This window comes from Labrus bergylta, chromosome 20, assembly GCF_963930695.1.
Source record: "Labrus bergylta chromosome 20, fLabBer1.1, whole genome shotgun sequence".
Lineage (NCBI taxonomy): Eukaryota > Metazoa > Chordata > Actinopteri > Labriformes > Labridae > Labrus > Labrus bergylta.
Genome location: NC_089214.1, coordinates 1,517,550 through 1,526,246, shown reverse-complemented (window position 1 = coordinate 1,526,246; position 8,697 = coordinate 1,517,550).

The window sequence follows — 8,697 nt, the reverse complement described above, 5'->3', positions numbered from 1 at the left end:
ACTGCTTGAATTTCTCTTTATGTACCGCTGAAATTTGGACAAAAGATTTAAATGAATGTCATTTTCTTTCGGTATTCACGCTGTCATCCTCACAAATCGACTGAATCATTTTTGTCTCTCTGCTAGGAGAGCATGTTACTGTATGTGTGGAGCACAAATAGACTCATGGGAGGTTATGGGAGTGCTGAGCTGACAATCAAGGCACCAGCTGTCACTCACAACGCTATCACCAGCGGCGCGCGGCGTCGACACGTGCGACGGCGGCACGACTACAATGGCACATTTTCTGTTCTCTTCATGACAGGTATGTATCAGCGTGATGGATTGGCACACAGAGAATCTCTCATCAAGACCCAAATAGTCTCTGTAATCTTCCTCATTGTGAAAAATATAAAGGAGCACGCTCAGTTTTTAGTGCCAATATGGAAACTGATCACTTCAGGAGGTCACACCGTGTGCGTACCTTTCTAACCATCCCCTCCTTAGAAGGAGAATATCATCAAACACCATTAATTGTGACCTCACTATCTGATCAGACATTAAGGAAACATGCTATGTTGAAGTGCTGGCTTCTCTGACAACAATGCAGCAGCCAGTATGTCCTCCTTCTAACTTTAGATTCTGCTCCTGAATGCTCTGGATTTGTTTGGACCAGAGAAGGTAGGCGCTTTTAAGGTGACCCCCCAACACGGCCGTTTTGGACGCCCCTCAGTTTGTCAGATATGAGAGCAGTTATCAGGTCAACAGGTGTTGCAGCGATGGAAGCGGTCAAGAGAAGTGGTTCAGATAGAAGTGATTGTACCCGACCTAAAAAGCCTCTGCATGTTTCTAATAAGCTCCACGAGCAGAAACGTGCTCAAACTAGGATCAATATTGGAGATGCTTTTGAAAAATGGAGAGAGGTTAGAACACAGAAAGGTTTACAGACCCATGCAGAGCTGGATAAACACTGAAGCTTCAGGTTGCCATGTCAGCGAAAATAAAAAGTTGACATAAAAAGACAAAAAACATACAAATCCAGAGCATTCAGGAGCAGAATCTAAAGTTAGAAGAAGGACATACTGGCTGCTGTAACCTGTGCACCTTTACATCTAACCAACATGTAATCTGTCATGCTCCTATAACAAGTCTTTACTGAAGTTTTTTCATATTGGAGGTCGAATAAAGCGCTGTGTGGCTTTAAGGCGCTGTCAAACTGTTTCTACCCGGGGGCGTGAACGAGAACATTTCAATGCTGAACTTCAGAGATATCCTCCTTTAAAAAAAAAAAAAAAGAATTATACAGATGACGGACTTGGTTGTTCCTTTAAATTGAAAGCAGACAATGCTAGTTAAGAGTTATATTCCCAGCAGTGCGCTTCCTCTCACAGGCGTCGAGCACCGCTGTTTAATGTACACTCATGCCCCATCTACCTTGTCCTCCATTATTCCACTCTCCAAAACCTCCGTCTCAGGCGCTCTCTCTCTCCCTCAGGCCCCCCATGCTGTCCCTCTCTATTTATTGAATACATCTTTTTACTCTGCTACATTTTTCCACCTGAGCTGGCAGTTGCAACTTTTATGGGGGTTGGTGCACACAGGGGCCGCGGAGAGAGAAGAGAGGACCCCTCGTATTTTCATCGCACGCATCATGCTCCAGCGAGCGAGGGCCATCGAGTCTGAAATGAACTAACAGGGAAGATGACTTAGAGAACTCACCTTTTTTTTCTTTTTTCTTGTTGTTCTCTTGTTTATATTATTTAAGGAGGAGTGATAGCGGCACTTTGTATCGCCGCGCCCCCCCCCCCCCCTTCACTTCATGAAAAAATAACAACAAGTCAATAGGAGGCCACCAGCTGAGAGGAGAGAGGAGAGGGATTTGAAAGGGTAAGTAAACAGCCACCTGATCAACAAAACAATCTATTATTCAAGCCATTTTTGGAAAGATCAGTTATTACATGGCCCCAATTTATCAGGCAAGCCAAGCAGACAAAACACACAAACAAGCTTTCAACGTGGTGACAAAAAGAAAAAAGGAAAAGAAAAATCACTGAGGCATCTTTGATGGTGACACGTGTGATGAAGACGATCACAAAACACACAAACAGAACTCTTTAACGCCCGTCAGGGAGGGTTTAACTCTTTCCTGTACAGCCACACAAACTTATAATAATTATAATATATTTTTACAGAGTTTATAAAACCATCATGGAGAGGATTCATGACACATGATGGAGAATGATCAGACTGAATATTTATAAAGATGTGTTTTGAGATGATTTGAAAATGGAGGGAGAGTCGATGTTAAGGGTGTCTGAGGGGGGGCAGGGTGGCTGAAGGTTCTGGACCCCATGGTGGTCAGGTGGGCAGGTCGGGTGCTGCAGTGACTAAAAGGGAAGAAGAAGACCTGATAGTGCGGGTGGTCAGGGTCGAGTTCAGAGACGTTTATGGGTGGCCTTAAAGGTACGGTGGCTGGGAAGTGCAAAACAAGATTGCAAAGTGTGAAACACTTTTACAAGAGCTGAGACAAATTTACAAAACCTAAGCATCATGACGGAGAGGGAACATATCAAATTGCAGCAAGTGACCCCGAAGTGCATGTCTGGTTCTTCCGTCTCATCTAAGAGACCGTCCACTCGAAAAGCAGAACTGACTAATTTCACTCAAATGAGTTTTTTACAAAACGGGCAAAACATCTTTCTGTCACCACAAACTCCATATTACTCCATATCACTGTCGGTCAAAACAAACACAATGACCCCTCACTCATTCACTTCTGGGTTTAAAAATATATACATATTAAATCTTAAGGCCAAGACTCCCATTGCTCATCCATACCGACCTGTTGCACTGGGGGGGAGAGAAGGAGATCTAACATATGTTTGATCTGCAAACTACTCAACACTAAATGCACAGAGGCCTCTCATTCAGAGCTGCTTTTATTAGTCAAAATGTGCAGCAACACTGGGCTAGTGAAAGAGAGCGGGCCATACATTTGGACGGGCTTTTATTTTGAAGTTTTACGGTGGTCAAAGGCCTATATTTATTGTCCTATTTCCATCATGTTTGTTTTTTCTGTTTGTAAGATATCAGACTGTTTACATCCATCCACCTCCCCCTTTTTCCCTCCCACCTTTACACTCCATAGTAAAAGTTCTGCTCGGTGCAAATTTTTCCAAACATGAAGCGACCCTATCAGAGGCAGATCAGAGCAGGGACGAGTGCTAGCTGTGAAACTCACTCCATTCAAATGAAGCCTGTGCTTTGTATTCATGGCAAAGAGCGAGGCTTTCCAGCAGAATTACACCAGCTTTGTGTAAATAATCAAGGGCTGACCTGTGGGGTTAAACCCCATAATTGAAGTGATACTTCAAAGAGACGACTAGCACCTTCTGCAGGCGGCAGAACGCTGCATGGAGCAGGCAAGACAGACACGGGGGGTGTCGGGGGGGCAGTTTACACACATGCATGGACACAGACAGACACACACGGGGCAGGAGAAGGAAGTAATGGAGTGCTCAGGTTGGATGACACTGTGTGATCGTCTCTTCTGTAATAAGAGCGCTCCCTCCGTCTCCGTTTCTCATTTCTCCACAGAATTGACGACCAGAATGAATAAATGAAATCAACGTGTGATGCCTTTGTTGTTTCTCGTCCCGGGGCACGTTCTGTGTGTGTGTGTGTTTGTGTATTTGTGTGTGTGTGTGTGTGTGCGCAACCAAAGTCATGCTGCAATGAACTCAAAGTATTTGAAGGAGGCAAAAGTTTCTCCCACCACAATAAACTTTTGAGAGGAAATTCATGAGAAAGAAAAAGGTGTTAATGTTGATATTTTGCATAGATTTCTTAAGCGTTTATCATTCTCTATGACCATTAGGGTTTCATAAATGACAAGTGGGGGTCACAAAGGTCATGTGATGCATTCATTCATCATTTCAAATCTAAATGTCTGACCCAAAATTAACTCTCGCTGAAAATGCAGAATATAAACTGATAAAAGGGATTCTATCTCAACTCAGTCAAACCAACATCCATCCAGAAATATGAAGTTTTTTAAAAACACTGACATAAAACATGTAATGATTCTGAACGTGGTGAGAGAGATCCAACCTTTTTTTTTAAAGTAGGAAAATCCAGATGATGCAGAAATATAATGTAAACCATCGGTCAGGAAAAGTCCAGAGAATAAATATTACAATGAGCATGCTTTTCAACTCCCTTCTCTCTGTGCTCTGACAGAATCGAATCCCCTTTGATAAATAAATAAATCAGGAGTAAACTCAGTACCCTTGAAAAATCAGCACTACACACAATGAGACACCGGTGCAAAAATCACTTAAAGTTTTCTCTCTCTCTCAATAAAGTAACAACTGAAAACTTGGATGTAGTAATTTGAATTCTTGAGCTTTATTAAATGAAGGTGGATTACAAATGTCCCCCCTCCTCATACTCTGTTGCACCCCCCCCCCCCCATCAAGAATATAAAATCAAGTGAGCCTGAAAAAAAAATAAAAAAATATAAATGTAGCACATCTTGAGCAGTGATAGAGTTTGCAAATTCCCCTCTTCCTGTTTTGACAGCATTGAAAAAAAAACCCCTCTGACCCCCTCAGCCATCCCCATGGCGACAGGAACCACATGCAGCCCAGATGCTGAGCTGTTTGCGCTGAGCTAGCCTCTCTCTCTGCTAAAGAACAATAGTGACTGTAACGCCGGCAATGCTTCAAGACATTTGGCCTCTCTGCGATTCAATTAGAGGCTGTAAACAAGTGACAAAAGGCAAAAAGACAGACGGAGAGAGACGCTGCATCTGAAGAACTAATCAGTCGGGGTTGGTAGGTTGGAGAGGAGCTGGGCTGTCTGTCAGGGCTGTGAGGAGTGACTGGCTGTAATCACTCATTTACAGTAGTGATCACTACAGTGCATTGTGTGTGTGACGCATGCCCATGCTGAAGAAGTGTAAAACCACACCATCTCCCAGTCACACACACACACACACACACACACACACCTCCCGGCAAAGAGTAGCAACCAGCGGAGAGAGGCAGATTGATCCCTGGATTCTGCGTAGCTACGGGCCTCCTTCCCTCATTAATTCTGCTGATTCCACCAGATGGGAAACAAAATATTAATTTGATTCAGCCCTAGGCGCGGGCTCTCCGTTAAGGTGTTCACTAAATCACCGGGGTTTCATCGGGATGCTCCGATATTGCAGCCTGGCTGTAAAAAAAAAAAAAAAAAATTGCCGGGGCCAGTGGGTGGGGACGAAGGTTCAAAATTGTCATAAATGTAATTAATTGTTTGGCAGGAATGATTAATTTATCAGAAATGGAAGACGTGACGCGGACCAGTCAGGATGCCTAGCCATGCCTTTAAAGAGGCGGCGCGTGCTCGTTTGAATTATGCAAATTAATTGACTCTTTCAATGTGGCATAAAATGCTAGTGCAACTACATTGCATGGTACATTAGTCTGTTCATCCAATAAAAACTGCATTCTTTACAAGTGAATCCTTGACTCAGAGGGCTCTGGGATACAATTCATTTTCAGCACAGATGTGAGAGTCTGGCAGCGTTTGGCATGAAGGTTTCAGGCAGAAAGGGGAGGAGAACAGGGGGGGTGGGGGGGGGGGGCTTTAGAGAGAGATGTACAGTGTGGATGTAAATGCATGGATGTTTGTCTGCTGACCCCACAGAGAGCTGCACGTTAGCGATGTAATATTAGTAGCCTCAGTGCACTGTGTTTTCAGTTCCCCACCCCCCCACCTCCTTTTGTTTCAGAGCGAGATGACAACTTAGTTTGTTGGTCACATCTAAAGAACCATGGATCATTGATTTCATCGCAAACGTTGCAGTGCTGCCCTGCCTCCTGCCGAGACGCCAGAGTGGAAACTGGCAATGACGAGGCATGTGCTCAGATGCACAATGCACATGCATGCACACACACACACACACACACACACACACACACACACACACACACACACACACACACACACACACATAAGCACAAACACACACACACACACACACACACACATACGCACAGGCCTAATTATAAGCCCCGCTTTGCTACAGTCAAACTCCAGTGGAGGATGATGATTTTCCTACAAAGGAGCAGAATTACAGACGAATATGAAGATTTTCTTTCCCTAAATTAACATGTTCAATTGCAGAAATAATCACCATCAGAAGAACTTTTTTTCATTCTATGGATCAGGGGTGGGCAACTGGCGGCCCCCATCAACCCTAAACGTGGCCCTCAGGTCAATTTTAACATATCAATTAATTTGAAACATGAAGAAAACATGACAGAATCTGCCATGAAATCAATAAAACCAGAAATATGTCCATAATAATATTTGATCACTGGTATATGTTGAATTAAATTTGAGACATAATTGACTGTAATTGTTTTTGTATACTACAATTTGGCCCTCTGGAAGTGAGAATTAAATAAATATGGCCCTTGCTGTGACCAAAGTTGCCCATTCCTGGTTTAGAGTCTCGTGCATTATCCACCGATCGTGCCCAGGGATCCACAAAAACCACTTCAATGCTGTAGCACAAATGTGTCATTTCATGCTCATTTATAATAATTAAAAACGCTTTTTGTTATCAGTGTTATAACGTCATCTTTCTGAAACGTTAATAATGTGTAAGTCTGTTTTGTTGTGTTGCATCTCGCTGGCTTTTTCCTCTTTCTGCCTCTTTATAAATAATCAAATGACTCCACACCTGCCGTTCACTTAGCAGCGAGGGGAAAGAGGAAGAGGAGGAGCGCTACCTTGCCAGCTAATGAAAGCCCAGCATACCACTCTAACTCCACTGCCCCCCCCCCCCTCCCCCTCCTCCTCCTCCTCCTCTTCTTCCTCCTCCTCATCAGAAACCACCTCCTCACCGCTTCAGCCGATCTCCCCACCCCCACTTTGATATACATGTGTCAAGGCAAAGTGACAAATAGCACATATTAATTAGGCACTAGACCCGGGTGAAGATTGCTGTTATTAACAGTGGAAAAAGGGAGTAAGGTTGGATTTAATTGCCTGTGACATCAAAAGTCAAGTGACTGGTATTTCAAGCATCATTTAAAATGTTTGATATTGAGGCCATTGTACTCACATGGAAAAAAACAGCTAAAAATATAAAGGAGACTGATGGGGAGGAAAAATACCTCCATGCTTGTGCTGCAGCTATCTAGCTAATAACATCTCCGCTCTGATAAATTGACTAGATCCTGATGGAAAGTACATTGTGGTCGCCCCTCACTGACTATCACTCCCTCTCTCGTGTACTTCATTTGCTTTTTTATATCACTCGTACGCCCGGGTAAAAAGAATCATTTCAAAAATCGAGGGAGAGTAAATTTGCTTGGTTGGTTTGGAGAGCAAATGTAAGGGTGTTTTTTTTTTTTTTTATTACAGAGTGCATCTGCTGAAAGAATAAATGAGAAAAGCGATTGTGCCTGGGTTTTATTACTTTGTGATAGCGTGTGAATGCTAAATAATGGGAGCATTTGTGCACAATCTGCAGAAGAAAACTACACTGCAGCCTGAATCAGAGAGGATCAGAAATGTCGTTTCCTCTGGGGTGGTTACATGCAGAAAAGATGAAACTGCTTTTATTGAGTTGTGTAAATAAAATAAAAAAATAAAAACATTGAACTGTGTCTAAATATTTCATTTTTTGAAGAAGGGACTGCTATAATCTGCTCTGTTGGCGTGATGACTGATTATTCCGGGCCCCCCCCGCCCCCCTCTTTCAGATTGTAGGACAGTGTGTTTAGCTGTTAACCGTTTCCATGGCAACTCCGTCCTCCTGTTGGGGCGTTCTGCTAACCCTGAAATTAGTGCTGAGGTGTGGCGCCACCCCAAACTGCGCTCTCCTCCTCTTCCTTCACTGAGGCCGGCCCCTGATTCGCTGTCCACACAACCAACCTGAAAAAAAAAAAACCTGTTGAGAAGATAAGCTGCTGACGCTCCCCTGGAAGCAGTCGCCCCCCCTCCCCCCCCCCCCCCCTCCCCCCCAGGACTTCGAGCCAGGCAGGTAGGAGTGATAAATGGCAGATATACTCCAATAGTCAGAACCATAACCATCGCCCCACTGTAGTCCTTTTAAAGCTTTTAGAGCTCTTCCTGGTTATGAGAGCGTTCTAAGATGCTTCTAACATCTGCACGTCACAGCTATTTCACTTTTACCACCAGGAATGGGTTTCTGAAACAAGCCCCAATGGGGTCCCAACAGCAGTCCATTCAGAGCGCTGCAGTCACGCTCCTGTCTACATTCATCTGAGGCCCTCGCAGTGGAGGCCTTATAAAACGCTGAACATTACAGGACACGGTGGCCATGTTTGAAAGCTCCACTTCCCTCTTTATCTCATCCCCCAAATCTGCTTTCCCATTTAGCAAGGCGCAGCAACTTTTTTTGTGTGGCAGTGACTTCATCCTCCTTCATTTTTAATAGCCTGTTAATGCTAACATCGTCAGTACCTCGCACTCTGCATGGAAATAACCCAAACCCCGGTTAGATGGAGTGCCATTTTCTTCAACACTCGTGCTACGCAATAAGACACACCAGGTGCGCTCAGTCTCAAATTAGCCGATCAACAGGGGAGGCAAAAAACTGGCATCCTGATGATCCCCGGCACCAGCATGGCACATCGTTTAGAAAATGGCCTATTATTTTTGTGCGAGCATTAAAAATAATTTAGTGTCTTTAAA